At 43.8% G+C, this 20,584-nt stretch overlaps 1 pseudogene; it reads right to left on the reverse strand.

Annotated features, from left to right (window-relative positions):
* The window catches only part of LOC138090871 (quinone oxidoreductase-like protein 2), a 30,958-nt pseudogene extending 21,763 nt beyond the window's left edge, over positions 1-9,195 (reverse strand).
* Between the last annotated feature and the right edge of the window lie 11,389 nt (positions 9,196-20,584).

A 20,584-nucleotide genomic window follows, 5' to 3' on the forward strand; every position in this document is an offset into this window, starting at 1 on the left:
GGGCATGGCAACCCACTCCAGTCTTCTTGCCTGGAGAATCCCCATGAACAGAGGAGCTTGACAGGCTACAGTCCATGAGGTCGCAGAGTCAGACACGACTGAGCAACTAAGCACAACACAGCAGGCCAACTTCAAAGTCCTTGTTCCTTCAACTATATTAGGATGCTCTCCAGTCAGCAAATTCTCTATTTTCTTCTACTTTGGTATCCTTCTGATCATCACCGCCAGTGCCCTGTTTCAAGGACCAAAACCTCTGGCCTCAATTGCTCCAAGAACCTGCCCTACTGCCTCCACACTACACCTGACCCCCTGACCTTGCCCCATCCCTCATCCCCATCGCTACCAAAGCGAACTTTGCAAAAACGCAAAAATAATCATGTCATTCCTCTGTGAAATCTTCAATAGCGCCTGACAGTTTCCAAGAAATGTTCAGATTCCTCAGTGCTTCATGATCCTATCTCTCCCACCTCTCTAGAGTCACCCCCACCATTCCCCACATCCTTTGCTCCACAGATGCTCTTTGCCATTCCCTGATGGAATCATGTTAGTACCTATGTCTCTGTCTTCCCATGACTTAAACGGCCTTCCCTTTCCTTCTCTTCTTCTGCGAGTCAACTGTAAATGTCAGCATAAATGTCCACCTTCTCCAAGAAATGCTTTTTCTCTGACACTCACAGCCTCCAGGAAAAGCCCATATAGAGAATTGGGTCTTTCTTTCATGTATTTATTCATTCATTCAAGAAATAATTGTTTAGGGAATTTTCTGGTAGTCCAGTGGCGAAGACCCCACACTCCCAAAGCAGGGGGTCCAGGTTTGATCCCTGGTCAAGGGACTAGACCCCACAAGCCGCAACTAAGAGTTACGCATGTCACAACTAAAGATCCTACAGGATACAATGAAGACTGAAGACCCAGCATAGCCAAATAAATAAATAAATGTACAAAATAATAATAATTACTGAATGCCTACGATGGTCTCAGCACCATGCTAGCTGCTGCGATTATAATAATGGATCAAACCGATACTGGTCCTGCCTTGAGGGGGATTACAGTCCAGTGGGAAGGAGACATTGATCCAACAGGGCTAACCACACTATGAAAGAGAAGTACAAGATGCTCAGAGACCACATAGAAATAGTCCCATGGAGGGGAGGGACACAGAATACTCCCCTGAAAAAAACAGCATCTGAGTTTAAATTTGAAGTTCAGGGGGAGACAGTTTAGAGCTTTCCAGGTAGAAGGAATAGAATCTGCAGAGGGTGTGAGGCGAGTTGAATCTTACCAAGGTCTAATAACTGGAAGCACAAGAGACTTACTCCTCAGTGCCCTCACTAGTCTGCAAGCACATAGATGGCAAGACCCTACTCCAGGCTACTTACAGGTTCCCAGTACCTCGCACCTGATTTTTTTTATAAATAAAGGAATATATTCCATGTTTGAAAGCGGGAGGAGTGATATTCTTTAATGGAGAATCGAACTTGCAAATACCTTGGCCTGAAGAACGTTTGTGGCCACATCTATCACGGCGAGGCCTGTGGCTCCAGCCGCTGCCGTCACTAAAACAGTTTCTCTGTGCAGGGAAAGATGAGTGTTACTCAAGAAACCAAAAGTCACCAGCAATATGATTTCATGAACATTCTGAAGATGGGACATTTTAAAACAAGAAGAGAACTGAGAGTTCATCTAGTTTAACCCCCTCGTGTACACATACACGTACATGAACATTCTCCAGCCTCTTGGGCCGTTTATATATGTAGATCAGTCCTAATCTGGTCCAGTCCCGAAGAATTCCCAGGTGAGGGTCCTTAGTCTCTCTAGGTAGCCTCTCCCTCATTTCAGTGGTAGCCTTCCTTTGCGCTACCACTCCAATTTCTGCTTCTTAAATTCTGTCCTAAAATCACTCCCATACTAAACACTGCCAAATTTTAGAAGCTGATGATCACGTAGCAGTCGCTGTTCTTCTAAGCCCATCTCCCTGGAGCAATTCTGAGCTCTCAGAAAAGAGCAAGAAGCTGTGGGAACGCTCCCAGTTAAGTGAGAAACTCAGCACCTCTGAGCTTGAAATACCTGTTAAGTATACCCAGCCAAGCCTCAAGAGGCAAATACCACTATGTGTGTGCTGGGCTCAGTCACTCAGTGCTCAGTCCTGTCTCACTCTTTGCGACCCCATGGACTGTAGACTGCCAGGCTCCTCTGTCCATGAGACTTTTCAGAATACTGGAGTGGACTGCCATTTCCTTCTCCAAGGGATCCTCCCCACCCAGAGATCAAACCCATGTCCACTGCATTGGCAGGTGGATTCTTTACCAACACACCACCTGCCTACAGTATTTGTGACCTGTGATGCCCAGCCAAGCCTCACAGAAACAAATGCCACAGGCTTCCATTAAAACCTGAGTGAAATGAGTTGAAATAAACCAGCTCTCTAAAATGTAAGGTTTTCTAGGAAGTGATCTCCAGAGGGGTCAGACTTGAGAGAAAGATTTCTCCAAATTCATATTGGCCAAGTTCACAGTCTACCGTCCCCTCTCAGGCAAAAGGGTATCCCCACTGGCACCAGGCTCCAATCTTGGGCCACTCCCTTCCTTTGGCTTTTCCTTAGATAGCCGTGAGGTAAGGGTCACGGAGGGCTTCCCACGTGGCGCTAGTGGTAAAGAACCTGCCTGCCGATGCAGGGGATGTAAGAGACTCCGGTTTGACCCCTGGGTTGGGAAGATCCCCTAGAGGAAGGCATGGCAACCCACTCCAGTATTCTTGCCTGGAGGATCCCATGGACAGAGAAGCCTGGCGGGCTACAGCCCATAGGGTCGCAAAGAGTCGAGCATGATCAAAGGGACTTAGAACGTACACAAGGTCAGGGAAGGGAACAGAGGGCCACGGTCTTGGTGGACATTTCTGGTGTTAGAGCAGGTGCCGTCTATCCCTCTGTCGTCGACACAGTCCTCACCCAGGCCGGGTACAGGCCCGATGCTCCAGGGCGAAAATAGCAGGGCCATAGGACACGGGCGGGGCGGCAGCTTCTCGGAGGGACACCTTTTCTGGAATCTGCCACAGGTTCTATAAAAGAGATAACAGTGACTTACAGATTAAGCACTGCACCTCTTCATAAAGGCTGCTCAATACATATTATGACTTGACTTGCAAAGGGCAACACGTGTCAGGAACCAAGCCCAGTGGAAGTCAAGACCAAGCAAGTGATGGTCAATTTCAAGACGTGGGCACATCAGCTTTCAAAAATCCTAAGCCTGGCATCTGGATCAGGAAGGAACCAATCTGTAGAGGATATAACACATGCCACTGCGGTATTAATATAATTAGTGAATAACATGGTACAAAAATTTTACCTTAAATAAAGCTGTTTAAAAAAAAAAAAAGTGTGTACTAGCCACCACTAGGGGGCACCATTCACATCCTGGACAACCACACCCCTACACCAGCTGGCTACCTCCCAGGAGGATTATCTTTCACATGCTTGACGCGAGGAAGAAGCTCATTACATCAAGGCTTCAAACCAGTTTTTCTACCAAAACCACCTAACTATGGTCCAGTTGGACAGCCAGTCGATTGTTCCAGGCCTCAGAAAGCAAAATGCCCTTCTTCATTAAACCACTCCACACAAACAAAGCTCTATGCAATGGTTGTCACACCAAAACAAGCAAACCAACAAAAAAAAGGGTTTAGCATTTGAAAGAAAGAAATGCTTGGCTGAGAAACAAGATATAACCTAAAGAATACAAAAATAAATAAATAAAAGAAAGAAAGGAAAAGGAGAAGGACTGAGGGATAGGTGAAAATGAAAGACAGCAGAAAAAGAATCTCCAAGGATGAATATTGAGGAGCAGGGCTACCTTGTGGTCATTCTTCAGCCATACCACCAAAGCCAGGCAGGCCAATGACTCAATCTCCCTGAAGGGAAAATACCATTAAGGGTGTGTTCAAATGTATGCTCTTGCCATTTAACCCCTTCCCAAATTAACCCAAAAAAGAAAGAAAATTGTTCTTTCTGATCCAGTAAGACACAGGTTCCCTTAATTATCTATTCAGTGTTGCTGCTTAGTAAATAATTCAGCTGTTTTCACACAACCCCCATCAGGTGGCCAAGCCAATTTGAACACATTTTGGACGATGACTGAACAGAGAAAGGAAAAAACTGATATGAATTAGAATCCCAGTATTCATTTCTCTCACAAAATACTGAAACTTGAGAATTCTCTATCCTTTCAGTAACTAAAACCCCAGGTGCTGCCTTTCATTAGTAATAAAAAGTTTAACGAAGCCAGGTCAGGCTTCCTTCCCTCAACTCAGAATTCGTTTCTCCCCGCTCCATCTCATTCTGCCTTTGGTGTCCGCTGGCAAAGTCCAGGAAAAGCAAGACCCTCTGGCTACGAACTATTTCTCATAGTTACCCACACATCAGTTCCCTAGATTCAACTAATTTACCTCTTTCACCATGCTGACATCTGTGCCTGTCTCCAATACCATCCCAGAAAACTCCATTCCTAAAACAAATTTTAAAGATCAGGTTATCTGTAAAGCCCAGCACCAGAGAGATGAGAAAACTCTCATCGACAGGCTGTCCTATGAGCTTTCTGGAGCCAAAAGTGTTTGTGTTCCGCCCCCCTACCCCATCCAGGAAGAAAAATAGGAGTGTTATACGCAACACACAGGAAAGTGAATTAAGATTTCATGATCACAACTTGAAAAGCTATAGCAGTCCCATTCTTACCATGACACAAATGAAAATTTCAAGAATGGGCAAAAGAATAGAGAATCATGAGTATACAAGTACTTTTGACCCTGATCTCTGGGGCCTTGGGCTCCTCCAGCATGCCCAATGATAATATTCATCATATGGTATTTATCTATTCCCAGGTATCCTCTTCTGGACTATGAGGCCCCTCAAGGACGTGAACTATATTCATGCATACAGCACTTGGCCCAGTTGGATGAACTGGTGTTGTCTGCTCTTTCCTCCTCCACCTCCAAAATTTCTGAGTTTAATGATCACACATTTCCCACTTGAGCTGCCAGAAGAATAACTCAATTGAGTAAGACATCTTCCCCCCCAACCAGCATGTCAGCAAATACAAACAGAGGGAACCAGTTCCAACTGTTGAGGCATAACCAAATGCCCTAAGGCCAAAACACTGCAACTGTTTTGCAATCACTGTATCTTCAGTGGTGCCTATGGTGTATAAAATATACATGTACTGTATATTTACGGTATATAACTGCATATTACTTATATAGTAGATAGATACACACCAAACTATACTTATATCTCTTTCAATAAATTTCACCAACAAAAATGAGTCATTGGTCCACATACTCGGGATCTAAATGTAATCAGATTGAGTATAATGCAAGTCAGAGAGCAGCCTACTAAGAAATGGATAAACTCTGTATCTTCTTCCTGATCCTTTGGTATTAGGTTTCTTGGGGAATGTATTTGTGAGGACTGAGAGTCGTAGCTGCAACCAGATGTTTATGATCCTTCAGTGAAAAAGTAAAACTGAGGAACTGTCAAGGAATGAAAGAGAATGACTATGACCACTGATGATTCTGATCAGGATTCTGGTGAGCATAATAATACATAAAATTTTATTTGTTCATTTACGCCTTTTCAAAGTATTTATTGAGAGGTGGATGAAGTAAGTGAAGCAGATTAAGAGGTACAAGTCTCTAGAAAACAATAAAACCACAGAGATGTAATATAGAGCAGAAGAAAATAGTAATATTGTGATAACTCTGTATGGGACGCAGGGTTACTAGACTTATTGTGGTGTCATTCCATAATGTATGCAAATGTCACATCACTACCTAGTACACCTGAAACTAACATAACATTGCTTGTCAACTGTATTTCAATCAATCAATCAAGTATTTATTGAGCATTTAGTATGAGCCAGATACAAGAGTACTAACAGGGCCAGGGTGGGCAGGCAGGATAATGTTGAACAAGACAGTCATAGAACCTTCCTTCACAGCTCTAGTGATTCTAATTAGCAGTAAGGCTGAGATGTCTTTTTTTTGTTGGGGGAGGCCACACCACATAGCATGTGGGATCTTAGTTTCCCAACCAGGGATCAAACCTGCATTGGAAGCATGGAGTCTTAACCCCTGGACCACCAGGGAAGTACCGAAGCTGACATATCTGAATCATCACTGACAGCAGGCAAACACCACCATGGTACTACTCATGAAGAACATGGGTCTTTTTTTTTTTCTACCAATTATGATTTTTTTTGAACTTTTTGTTTTGTGGTATAGCTGATTAACAATGTTGTGATAGTTTCAGGTGAACAGCAGAGCAACTCAGATATACCCACACATGTACCCATTCTCCCCCAAACCCCACTCCCATCCAGGCTGCCACATAACATTGAGCAGAGCTCCACATGCTATAAAGTAGGTCCTTGTTGGTTATCCATTTTAAATATAGCAATGTGTATATGTCCATCAAGCAGCTCTTTTAAAAGTCTATATCTTCGCTTTTTGAAGCAATCACTTGGCCCTTTCATACTCACCGGGTGTGAAGAGAAGTTGATGCCTCTCCTGATACTGACCACGACAGGCCAAAATATCAGCGAAGTTAATCCCTCAGAAATGAACATTAACTCTGACCTGCAAAGGAAATAGAGCAACAAGGCAGATCAGTACACATCTTTGGAGACAAAGTTCATTCAGTTATACGGTAATATTTACTGAATGTCCACTGTATGCTAGGTACTGAACTAAGTACTGGTGCACAATCACAGGACAAAATGGACAAGGAGCTAAGAGTATAGTACAGAAGACAGACATTAACCGGATAATTAGGAGAGTTTATGGGCTAAACTACAACTCCTACACAAAATGTCAGATAGAAATATACGGTGCTATGAAAGCACATAATGGGGAGATTTGACCTTTGAGGGAAGTAAGAACTGTGAGGAGTTAACTATTCAAAAGGGAGGAGGGGAGCCTGGCACAGACAAAACCAATAGCCTGTGCAAAGGCCCAGTGTATGCTTAGTTGCTCAGTCATGTCCGACTCTGCGGCCCCACAGACTGCAGCCCACCAGGCTCCTCTGTCCCTGGGACTTTCCAGGCAAGAACACTGGAGTGGGTTGCCATTTCCTTCTCCATGGGATCTTCCCAACCCAAGGATAGATGGAACAATGGAAGCCATTAAAAGATTTTAAGCAGAGGGTAACACGATCAGCTGTTTGGGGAAACAGGAATTCTAGAAGCGAGAACTAGACTCCCCAGCTTATGTGTTTTCATGACAGAGATAGAGCAGAGGGAGCCCTGCAGCAGTTTCTGTAGCCCTTGTTAAGCAGTGGTTCTCATAGTGTGCTCCCCAGACTACCAGATTCAGTGTCACCTGGCAACTTGCTAGATGTTCAGATTCTCAACCCCTGACCTACTGACTCAGAAACTTTAGAGACCAGCACCTTTGACAAGATAAATCTGATGCAGCCTGAAGTTAAAGAACTACTGTCACATACCAACCCAACTCAACAGGGCTTGGAATCATGGGAGGAAATGAAGGCTGAGACAGAATCGGTGACATTCATTTATCTGTTTACATTTCCCATTTCATACAGAGGTGACCATATTGATAAGAAGATATTTTATGAACAAAATGCATTCATTCAACAATATTTTAAGCATCAGCCACATGCCAGGCACCGTTCCAGACTATGGAGATTTAATGATGGATAAACTCACATAGTCCCAGCTCTCATGAGCTAATTCCTGACACAACAGTCTGGGCAAATAACAGAATGAAGAAGCCCAGCTCTCAAGCTGTTTGTGTGCTGTCTCAATGACTGTCTCAAACATTGTGTGCTGACATGCATGCTGCTGCTGCTGCTGCTGCTAAGTCGCTTCAGTCGTGTCTGACTCTGTGCGACCCCATAGACGGCGGCCCGCCAGGCTCCCCCGTCCTTGGGACTCTCCAGGCAAGAACACTGGAGTGGGTTGCCATTTCCTTCTCCAATGCATGAAAGTGAAAACTGAATGTGAAGTCACTCAGTCATGTCCGACTCCTAGCGACCCCGTGGACTGCAGCCCACCAGGCTCCTCCATCCATGGGATTTTCCAGGCAAGAGTACTGTAGTGGGGTGCCATTGCCTTCTCCATAGCACACATAAATTCCTGAAGCCACTCCGCCTTAACTCAACATGGACGTCTTTCAGCATGTGAATCCCAAGAAGCAGGCTAGCTGCTAGCCTACAGTCACCCAAATTATCCAATTAGTCCCAGAGTTCGCATTAGTGATACTTTGGGACTGCAGCCACATTTCTTCCCCTCCCAGTGGTCTCCAACCCTGAGACTCACTGCCTGTTTCGCCTTGTCAGTCTCATTCTCCACACCAGATGAGTGTCACCAGAGTGATCGAGAGGCAAAGCCAAAGTGACTACCACATTTTCCACCTCCCTAAATGCGGGTAGATGCCCACAACCCTAACATAATCCCACCCACCCCAAATCACTGCAGTACACCAGAGCAGGGCACAAGGCACATTATCATGGAAATATAGGGCTGGCTGAGGGAAGGAGGGAGGGCAGATAATTAGATGCTGCAACTGAAGAAGGGGAAGCAAAGGATGGGGTCCATTTATCTGTGTTAAATCAATAGCTTGCAGGCAGTTATGCAAAGTTGTGTGCAAATCAGAATTCTCTGTTTCTGAGGCAACAGCTCTGGGGCCTTCTACATTTGTGTTTTGGGGAACAATCTTCCCTTTGCACTTTGGGCTTTTTGTGACCCTGGAAAGGGCCCATCTAGAAGCCCAGCAGAAAGTTGTGCTCCAGTCTCACGGGCGCCCCCTAGCTGAGCACTCGGGAACTCAGTCCGGAAGGGGAGCCAGCGGGCTGTGGGTGGTGGCCGCGGGGAAGAGGGCGTCCAGGGGCCCGGCCAGTCACCTACCTCGTGCGGCTGGACAGGGCGAAGGGACACCTCCTCAATGACCAGGGGCCGCTTCAACTCGGTGGACAGCGCGGCGCGGTAGTTTTGGCCGCAGCCCTGCCAGGCCGTTCTGCAAAGCGGAACAAGGGTCGGGTTATTGGGGCCGAAACTGGGGCCGCCCTTAGGGGTTTGGGGATGAGACAGGTCGCACCTGCAGAGCCATGCCCGAGACACGCACCGTCCCCACGCCGCCGCCATGGCCCAGAGCAAGTGTCTCCAGAGGGGAGAGGTCCGAGCTCGGCAGTAAGAGCCGGCCGCCGCCTGCCCCGCCCCGGTGACCGGAAGAGCGCAAGGGCGCCGGGCGACAGGCCCGGGGGCGTGCGACACGGACTGACCCAGGCAGGCGGCGACAGCCCGGACCGCGCCACCCGCCAGCTTCTACCGGGCGCCGGAGCCCCCTGGTCCCCCGGGGACTCCCCCAGAGGCGGCGGGGCGTGTAGGGAGGGTGGAGGGAAAAAAGAGTAGATAGAACTAGATTCCCGGAGATTAACTCTTGATGAAAGTGAAAGTGGAGAGTGAAAAGGTTGGCTTAAAGCTCAACATTCAGAAAACGAAGATCATGGCATCTGGTCCCATCACTTCATGGCAAATAGATGGGGAAACAGTGGAAACAGTGTCAGACTTTATTTTGGGGGGGATCCAAAATCACTGCAGATGGTGACTGCAGCCATGAAATTAAAAGACGCTTACTCCTTGGAAAAAAAGTTATGACCAACCTAGATGGCATATTAAAAAGCAGAGACAATACTTTGTCAACAAAGTCTAGTCAAGGCTATGGTTTTTCCAGTGGTCATGTATGGATGTTGAGAGTTGGACAGTGAAGAAGGCTGAGCGCCGAAGAATTGATGCTTTTGAACTGTTGTGTTGGAGAAGACTCTTGAGAGTCCCTTGGACTGCAAGGAGATCCAACCAGTCCATTCTGAAGGAGATCAGCCCTGGGATTTCTTTGGAAGGAATGATGTCAAAGCTGAAACTCCAGTACTTTGGCCACCTCATGTGAAGAGTTGACTCATTGGAGAAGACTCTGATGCTGGGAGGGATTGGGGGCAGGAGGAGAAGGGGACGACAGAGGATGAGATGGCTGGATGGCATCACTGACTCGATGGACATGAGTCTGAGTGCACTCCGGGAGTTGGTGATGGACAGGGAAGCCTGGAGTGCTGAAATTCATGGGGTCACAAAGAGTCGGACACGACTGAGCAACTGAACTGAACTGAACTGAACCTTTGTTGTCATTTTTTGTAGCCAATTCGGGAGACTTTTAACCCAAACTTGGGGTTCTTGTATAAAGAACAAACTAGTGGTTAACAGTGGAAGTGAGGGGAGGGGCAAGATAGGGGAAGGGGAATATGAGGCACAAACTACTAGGTATAAAATAAATGAAAAACAAAGACGTAATGTACAGCACAGGGAATACCGCCAATTTTATAATTTTGGGGGTAATTATTGATTTTTATCAAAGTACTCTTTTCCAAGACAAAAGTATTTTCTGTTAATAGACTATTTCTTGACTGCTTCAAAAGGACATTTGACCCTGTTGACCTCACATCTTTTGATATAAACTCTTCCCTTCTTATAATAACTCTAAAAAATATTGAATGATTATATTGTACACGTGTAACTGATATAACTTTGTAAATCCACTATACTTCAACAAAACAAGGTATAAATAAACAACTAGGGGGTGAGGGTGGACCTCACCTAAATGCGTAAAGGCTTTATGGCTGCCTTCAACATCTTACTAGGATTTGAGAGGGTAACAGGCAGGAAAGCCAGGGGTCTCCAAACGGAGGAAATAGGCTTCAAGTGTCAGACATTTTTTCTTTCTCTCTTAAGGGGCAGGAGATAACCAACAAGTGTTAGATGTTTTCCCCTTCTCTACACAAATTTAAAAAGAGGTTTCTCTTAAAATTCTGTGTTGCCATGATGACACCTGGTTCCAGCTGAACTTAAATTTTCTCAAACCTTGAGCTAACCAATGCGTTTTTCTTATGGAAATGTTTGTCTTCAGTTCAGTCGCTTATGTTTATCTTAAGCTATGTTAATGAATTATGTATTTACCCTCAGTTCAGTTCAATTCAGTTGCTCAGTAATGTTCAACTCTTTGCAGCCCCATGGACTGCAGCATGCCAGGCTTCCCTGTCCATCCCTAACTCCCAGAGCTCGCTCACGTCCATCGAGTCAGTGATGCCTCCAACCATATCATCCTTTGTCGTCTCATTCCCCTCCTGCCTTCAATTTTTCCCAGCATCAGGGTCTTTTCAAATGAGTCAGTTCTTTGCATCAGGTGGCCAAAGTATTGGAGCTTCAGCTTCCAATGAATATTCAGGACTGATTTCCTTTAGGATTGACAGGTTGAATCTCCTTGCACTCCAAGGGACTCTCAAGTCTTCTCCAACACCACAGTTCAAAAGCATCAATTCTTCTGCGCTCAGCTTTCTTTATACTCCAACTCTCACATCCATACATGAGTACTGGAAAAACCATAGCTTTAACTAGACAGACCTTTGTTGGCAAAGTAATGTCTCTGCTTTCTAATAAGCTGTCTAGGTTGAAGTGAAGTGAAGTTGCTCAGTCATGTCTGACTCTCTGTGACCCCGTGGACTGCAGCCTGCCAGGCTCCTCTGTCCATGGGATTTTCCAGGCAAGAATACTGGAGTGGGGTGCCATTTCCTTCTCCAGAGGATCTTCCAAACCCAGGGATCGAACCCGGGTCTCCCACGTTGTAGGCAGATGCTTTTACCATCTGAGCCACCGGGTCATAGCTTTTCTTTTAATTTCATGGCTGCAGTCACCATCTGCAGTGATTTTGGAGCCCTAAAAAATAAAGTTTCTCACTGTTTCCATTGTTTCCCCATCTATTTGCCATGAAATTATAGGACTGGATGCCATGATCTTAGTTTTCTGAATGTTGAATTTTAAGCCAACTTTTCACTCTCCCGTTTCACTTTCATCAAGAGGCTCTCTAGTTCTTCTTTGCTTTCTGCCATAAGGTAGGTGTCATCTGCATATCTGAGGTTATTGATATTTCTCCCAGCAATCTTGATTCCAGCTTGTGCTTCATCCAACCCAGCATTTTGCATGATGTACTCTGCATATAAGTTAAATAAGCAGGGTGACAATATATAGCTTTGATGTACTTCTTTCCCAGCTTGGAACCAGTCTGTTGTTCCATGTCCAATTTTAACTGTTGCTTCTTGACTTGCACACAGATTTCTCAGGAGGCCAGGTAATCTGGTATTCTCATCTCTTTAAGAATTTTCTACAGCTCTTTGTAATCCACACAGTCAAAGGCTTTGGCATAGTCAATAAAGCAGAAGTAGATGTTTTTCTGGAACTCTCTTGTTTTTTCAGTGATCCAGCAGATATTGGCAATTTGATCCCTGGTTCGTCTGCCTTTTCTAAATCCAGCTTGAACATCTGGAAATTCACGGTTCACATACTGTTGAAGCCTGGCTTAGAGGATTTTGAGCATTACTTTGCTAGTCTGGTGAATTCCCTGGCAGTTCAAATGGTTAGGACTCTGTGCTTCTACTGCAGCGGGTCTAGATTGATCCCTGGTAGGGGAATTAATATCCTGCAAGCCTAGAAGCCAAAAAACAAAAATAAACCCCCCCAAAAGGACATCTGATCAAACAGCATATAGCCTCTGAGGTTCAAGCCCAAGTCTACCACCTATTTGTGTGGTTTTGGCAATTCTCAAGGCTGTAGAGTCCAGTTCCTCCCCCTAAAAGTGAAAACATCAGGCAAAATAATCCCTAAATTGCTAAATTCTCTTTCTATTTGATGGAAACAATAGTCCAAGGTAGCACAGAATTATGGAGTGACCAGGAATGGAATAAAGGAAAAATAGAAAGCAAAAATGAAGTAGCAATAAACTTCTAAAATTATGGCCTAAAGAAAGGCTTTGGTAGGAAAAGAATTTAAGAAAAGCGAAGGTCACTGTTCTCTTAAGAGCACTGGCAAGGGGCGAGGCGGGGTTGGTGGTGAATTTGGTAGTCATTTTAGCCCCACCTCCCTCAGGGACAAACTAAGCAAAAGAGGAAGAAGGACTGGAGGGTGAGAAAGTGGAAAACATTATCTTCCACAAAATACTTTGTAAACTCTTAGTCACTGTGTACATAAATCAAACCACAAGGAGTAAAGAAATACCAACATTATCATCATCAAAATAACATTCTGGGACTTCCCTGGTGGCTCAGTGGTAAAGAATCCACCTGCTACTGCAGGAGACACAGGCTCCATCTCTGGGTCAGGAAGATCCCACATGCCTGCAGAGCAGCTAAGCCTGTGTGCCACAACTACTGAGCCTGTGCTCTAGAGCTGACGAGCCTGCAACTACTGAAGCCTGCACACCCTGGAGCTGGTGCTCTGCAACAAGAGATGTCACCACAATGAGCACCACTACGAAGAGTAGCCCCCCATCTCCGCAACTAGAGGAAAGCTCAAGCAGCAACAAAGATCCAGCAAAACCAGAAACAAAACTATTTTTTAAGCAGTCAACACTCTGGTTACCAAATAACAGTGAGCAACAAGAAATCTCAAGTTTATGAAATGTAAAATAAGGATTGATTTGGGGATGAAATGAGTTGTTACATGTGGAAAATATTTTGGAAAATATTAACTATTTATAAAGTGAAGTAAAAGTCACTTAGTTGTGTCTGACTCTTTGCAACCCCATGGGCTGTAGCCTGCCAGGCTCTTCCGTCCATGGATTTCCCAGGCAAGAATACTGCAGTGGGTTTCCATTTCCTTCTCCAGGGGACTTTCCTGACCCAGGGATCGAACCAGGTCTCCTGCCTCGAAGGCAGATTCTTTACCATCTGAGCCACCAAGGAAGTTCCTGTAAGTATTTATACAAGATATAAAGTAAGCAACTTTTTATTGAATTATAGTTGATTTACATAAAGCAAGCAGTGTTTATTTGAGCTCCTTGAAAGAACACCTATTTCTTAATCTCCTTTATGTTTGTACTTTGCACAATGCAACTTTTAGGCACCTAATACACGCTTATCACTGAACTGTTGAGTTAGTACTCCAGTTTAGTTCAGTTGCTCAGTTGTATCTGGCTCTTTGCAACCCCACAGACTGCAGCATGCCAGGCTTCCCTGTCCATCAACAACTACCAGAGCTTGCTCAAACTCACGTCCATCAAGTCAGTGATGCCATCCAACCATCTCATCCTCTGTCATCCCCTTCCCCTCCCACCTTCAACCTTTCCCAGCATCAGGGTCTTTTCAAATGTGAGTTCTTCGAATCAAGTGGCCAAAGTATTAGAGTTTCAGCTTCAGCATCAATCCTTCCAATGAATATTCAGGACTGATTTCCTTTAGGATTGACAGGTTGGTTCTCCTTGCAATCCAAGGGACTCTCAAGACTCTTCTCCAACACCACAGTTCAAAATCATCAATTCTTCAGCGCTCAGCTTTCTTTATAGTCCAACTCTCACATCCATAAAAGACTACTGGAAAAACCATAGCTTTGAATATACAGACCTTTGTTGGCAAAGTAATGTCTCTGCTTTCTAATAAGCTGTCTAGGTTGCTCATAACTTTTCTTTCAAGGAGCAAGCATCTTTTAATTTCATGGCCACAGTCACCATCTGCAGTGATTTTGGAGCCCTCCAAAATAAAGTCTGTCACTGTTACATAGTATCAACTTTTCAGATAATTGGAAGTGTCTTTAAGCATCAGGTTTTTTAATTTTTTATTAAGTATTATTATGGAAATTTTTCTATTGTCATTTTCATAATATCCTTGTCATCCTCAGGGAAAATGAAAATCAGTGAGTTTGAAGAAATCTATCAATACTTCATTCTACATTCATAACAGTATCTGAAAAAAATAGCAGACGTCCCTTTCAGAAGAATCCTGGAAGGAAATGAAAGTATCTTAGGTAATTGAGGGGATTTTAAGCACTTATATGCAAAATAACTTTCATTTTTCCAAAGAACTTCAAAGGTAAGTGATAAGACATTTAATAGTAGTTGCTACAGTGGCAAAAGTATTTCGTTTACCCATCAATGGGCTGCCACCACACAGTACTATCTAGTTTTTGTTATCATTTTTGGTTATTTTGTTTTCTGTGGGGGTAAGTTATGAAAGTGGAGAAGGAAATGGCAAGTCACTCCAGGATTCTTGCTTGGGAAATCCCATGGACAAAGCAGCCTGGTAGGCTAGTTTATGGGGTCACAAGAGTCAGACACGACTTAGCCACTAAACCACCACCAGCAAGGTAGGAAAGAGGGGAGGGAGAATACAATTTGAGTCCTGGGGGAGAACAAGCCGCTAAATCTGGACTAATCAGTCCTCGGAGAAGAAAGAGAACGAATCTATAATTGCCCTATAAACCAGTTTGAGGGCTCATTAGGAAGTAAAAGAGTAACAGATGACTCTTCCTTCTGGTACAACTCACTTGAAGAGATAATATTTAACACCCAGAAGCTGCTGGAAGGCAGAGGGTAGAGAGATGATTACACAAACAGCTATGCTTTCACAGAATAGTAGAAAAGCAATATATAAACAACATTAACACCAAAGAAACTAAAGACCTATATATAGAAAACTATAAAACACTGATGAAAGAAATCAAAGAGGACACTAATAGATGGAGAAATATACCATGTTCATGGATCAGAAGAATCAATATAGTGAAAATGAGTATACTACCCAAAGCAATTTACAGATTCAATGCAATCCCTATCAAGCTACCAGCCATATTTTTCACAGAACTAGAACAAATAATTTCAAGATTTGTATGGAAATACAAAAAACCTCGAATTGCCAAAGCAATCTTGAGAAAGAAGAATGGAACTGGAGGAATCAACTTGCCTGACTTCAGGCTCTACTACAAAGCCACAGTCATCAAAACAGTATGGTACTGGCACAAAGACAGACATATAGATCAATGGAACAAAATAGAAAGCCCAGAGATAAATCCACACACATATGGACACCTTATCTTTGACAAAGGAGGCAAGAATATACAATGGAGTAAAGACAATCTCTTTAACAAGTGGTGCTGGGAAAACTGGTCAACCACTTGTAAAAGAATGAAACTAGATCACTTTCTAACACTGCACACAAAAATAAACTCAAAATGGATTAAAGATCTAAATGTAAGGCCAGAAACTATAAAACTCCTAGAGGAGAACATAGGCAAAACACTCTCAGACATAAATCACAGCAGGATCCTCTATGATCCACCTCCCAGAATTCTGGAAATAAAAGCAAGAATAAACAAATGGGATCTAATTAAAATTAAAAGCTTCTGCACAACAAAGGAAACTATAAGCAAGGTGAAAAGACAGCCTTCTGAATGGGAGAAAATAATAGCAAATGAAGCAACTGACAAACAACTAATCTCAAAAATATACAAGCAATGTATGCAGCTCAATTCCAGAAAAATAAATGACCCAATCAAAAAATGGGCCAAAGAACTAAATAGACATTTCTCCAAAGAAGACATACAGATGGCTAACAAACACATGAAAAGATGCTCAACATCACTCATTATCAGAGAAATGCAAATCAAGACCACAATGAGGTACCACTTCACACCAGTCAGAATGGCTGCGATCCAAAAATCTGCAAGCAATAAATGCTGGAGAGGGTGTGGAGAAAAGGGAACCCTCCTACACTGTTGGTGGGAATGCAAACTAGTACAGCCACTATGGAGAACAGTGTGGAGATTCCTTAAAAAATTGCAAATAGAACTACCTTATGACCCACCAATCCCACTGCTGGGCATACACACCGAGGAAACCAGAATTGAAAGAGACACATGTACCCCAATGTTCATCGCAGCACTGTTTATAATAGCCAGGACATGGAAACAACCTAGATGTCCATCAGCAGAGGAATGGATAAGAAAGCTGTGGTACATATATACAATAGAGTATTACTCAGCCGTTAAAAAGAATTCATTTGAATCAGTTCTGATGAGATGGATGAAACTGGAGCCGATTATACAGAGTGAAGTAAGCCAGAAAGAAAAACACCAATACAGTATACTAACACATATATATGGAATTTAGAAAGATGGCAATGACGACCCTGTATGCAAGACAGGAAAAAAGACACAGCTGTGTATAACGGACTTTTGGACTCAGAGGGAGAGGGAGAGGGTGGGATGATTTTGCAGAATGGCATTCTATCATGTATACTATCATGTAAGAATTGAATTGCCAGTCCATGTCTGACGCAGGATACAGCATGCTTGGGGTTGGTGCATGGGGATGACCCACTGAGATGTTATGGGGAGGGAAGTGGGAGGGGGGTTCATGTTTGGGAACACATGTAAGAATTAAAGATTTTAAAATTTAAAAAATAAAAAAAAGATTAAAAAAAAAAAAAAAAAACACCACGCAGGACTACACTGAACATGTAAAAGTAGCTCACAGGGTTAAAATGCATTATCCAATAGTTTGACAGTATCTTGAGAATAGAGTCTGTGTGTCTCAGTAACCCAGTGTACCGCCACATCTAACACAAAGTAGATACTTGGTACATTAGGAAGGTAAAAAGACTGATGCCCCACAAGCTGTGTAAGAGAGCTCCTGCTGCTGCTGCTGCTGCTGCTGCTGCGTCGCTTCAGTCGTGTCCGACTCTGTGCGACCCCAAAGATGGCAGCCCACCAGGCTCCTCCATCCCCAGGATTCTCTAGGCAAGAATACTGGAGTGGGTTGCCATTTCCTTCTCCAATGCATGAAAGTGAAAAGTGAAAGTGAAGTCGCTCAGTCGTATCCGACCCTCAGCAACCCCGTGGACTGCAGCCCACCAGGCTCCTCCGTCCATGGGATTTTCCAGGCAAGAGTACTGGAGTGGGGTGCCAGTGCCTTCTCTGGTAAGAGAGCTACCAGCACTTTATTGTTCAAAGCCACATCCAAAAATGTTAAAGGGTCTTGCACATACTTTCCTGTTTAAGGATGCATCTGCCTGATACACATAATCTGATGCTTTTTTTCTGACCAGTGCAGTATTGCCGTTATAGATATATTATTACCCTCTACCAAAAAGATGTCTCCCACGAGCCTTGAGCTTTGCTATAGTTTGCCTTTTCATTGGATTCCCCCAGATTGCTCTTTCTGAATGTTGGAGTCGGGGTTAACTTTTATCAACCTCAGAGATGGACTTTGGTTATTGATATATGTTAACCTTCTAGTCTATTCCAAGAATGCTATAAGATTTGTGACATAATTTATCTGCTTCATGGGACCAAAATTCACGGAATAATAGAATTTCACAGGTGGGGTGGCTCATCAAAATGATCTAAGCAATGGGGCTTCCCTGGTGGTCTAGTGGTTGAGAATCCACCTTGCAATGCATGGCCCACAGGTTGGATCTATGGTTGAGGAAGATCCAACATGCCCCAGAGCAACTAATTCCGTGTGCCACATCTACTGAGTCTGCGCTCTGGAGCCAGAGAGCCACCACTACTGAAACCTGAGCACCGCAGAGCCCATGCTCCACAAGAGAAGTCTCTGCAGCGAGAAGCCCGCGCAAGACAAGGAAGAGTAGCCCCTGCTCACTGCAATTAGAGAAAGTCCAATCACAGCAAGGAAGACTCAGCACAGCTAAAAATAAATAAGTTTCTTAAAAAGATGATTTTAAAAACTGCTTCATCTACAAGTGAGAAAGCGAAGGCTCAGAGAGGGACTGGCCCAAGGTCATACTGCACGTTACTGGCTAAAGTAGCATTAGGATCTGTTAGGACCTGGCTTTCCTGATTTCTTATTCAATGCCCTTTCTATCTAGCTCTTTGGATTTCACACAATACAATACACATAATAATATTTCACATTTTCATAATACTTCATAAGTTTCAAATCACTGTCATCCAAATTGCTTTATCCTGCCAGTGATCCAAGTGATAATAATGATTGCTACAACTAGCACTTACTGGTAACTTAGAACAAACCAGTCACTAAGTGCTTTTGCATTATTTTCTTAGTCCTCACAATAGTCCTATTACTATTATTTTCACTTTTTTAAAGATTGGGAATGCAGAGTAAGAAACTTGCCCAAGGCCACAGCTAGGAAAGGAGCAGTTTAGAAGCCTCCTAATTGCCTGATGTCAGAGGCCGGCCACCCACTGTTTGCGTGGCAGACAAAGAGGGTATTGTGCCACACATTACAGAGCCATGCTTTTTACTTGTAGTTTTAAGTTTAATTTTATAGGAATTTTACAGTAGTTCAAGCCTAGAAAATAGATGAAGTCCCTGAAGAGGAGAATAGAGAGAAACCAGCCTCCAGGGATGCCTGCAGTTAAGACACAAGAGCAGGAAAAGGTAACACATAATTAGAAGTACTACCCTATTCCTTATGGCCAAGAGCTTGAAAATGTATTGATTTTATTTAAAGTATAGTAAGGTGAAAAATGTGATTATGTAAAGTAGTTTTCGCACACACACACACATACACACACACACACAAAGATTTTAATGAAACAATGTGCTGCCTGGGTTGCCTAGTTACCAGTCATCACTTAAGCAGGTACCAGCAGGCATTTGGACTAAATTCCTGGCACCCAGAGGGACTCATTTGGAAGCAGTGGTGACCTGGGCTATGTCTGCCATGGGCCCCAAAACTAACCACCAATATTTGATGCAGGAATCTATTTTCCATCTTAAGCCATCATTATGGAATCAGTTTATAAGTTCCCAAGCAGTCTGGCAACTTTATGAAGCCTTTCCAACCCCACGTCCCCCAAAGAGGACAACTCCTTTCCTTCTACATGTTTCCCCCAAGAGCTTTATAAACTTGGATTAGCTCGCTAATCTCATTGTTCAGGAGGTATTTATCTGTTTATCCCAACAGTTAAACTGTGAGCACTGTGGATGGTTCTGATGATAACATAAGAAAAAGAAAAGAATTTAGGCCTTGGAACCAGATGTACCTATGTTGGATTCCTGCCTTAGTCACTTAGCCATTGTGACCTTGGGAAAGTTATTTAACCTCTCTAAGCCTCCATCTTTGTTTTCATCTATAAAACAAGTGTAATAATGGCCTCCTCAGGTGGTAGCTGTGAGAATTAAATCAGAAAAGCCAGCACATGGCAGCCCTCAATGAGTGGCAGCTCTTATTATGAAGGGAGGCCTATCCTTGAACTTCTCACCATCTACTGGAGAAAGGCACATAAAAATAGGCTTCTAAGAGACTTCCCTGGTGGTCCAGCTGTTAGCAATCTGTGCTTCCACTGCAGGAGGCATGAGTTCGATCCTTGGTCTGGGCAGTAAGATCCTGAAAACCATGCAGCATGGGAAAAAAAAAGATTTCTATAAGGCCTGTGAAATGTCCTGTGACCTTGGGCTGCAAAGGAGGCTGTGAGAACACAGAGAAGGTCAACCTACCCCACCTGGAGAGCATCATTTCAAGAAAGCCTCCTAGAAGAAGGATGAGGAAGAATTAGCCAAACAAAGAGCAGAATTAAACATGTCCCGGGCAAAGAAATATATGAGAGAAGGTGGCACATTCAAGGAATTATAGGTGGTCAGCTGGGACTGAAGTTATGATTTGAGTCAGAGAATGGTGAGAGATGAGAAAGGAGAAGCAGATGGTGGTATAGAAAGAGCATGGGTTCAGGGAGGAATTCCAGCTTCACCACTTTCCAGCCATATATCCTCATCCAAGTGA

Source organism: Capricornis sumatraensis, chromosome 14 (genome assembly GCF_032405125.1).
Source record: "Capricornis sumatraensis isolate serow.1 chromosome 14, serow.2, whole genome shotgun sequence".
Taxonomy (NCBI): domain Eukaryota; kingdom Metazoa; phylum Chordata; class Mammalia; order Artiodactyla; family Bovidae; genus Capricornis; species Capricornis sumatraensis.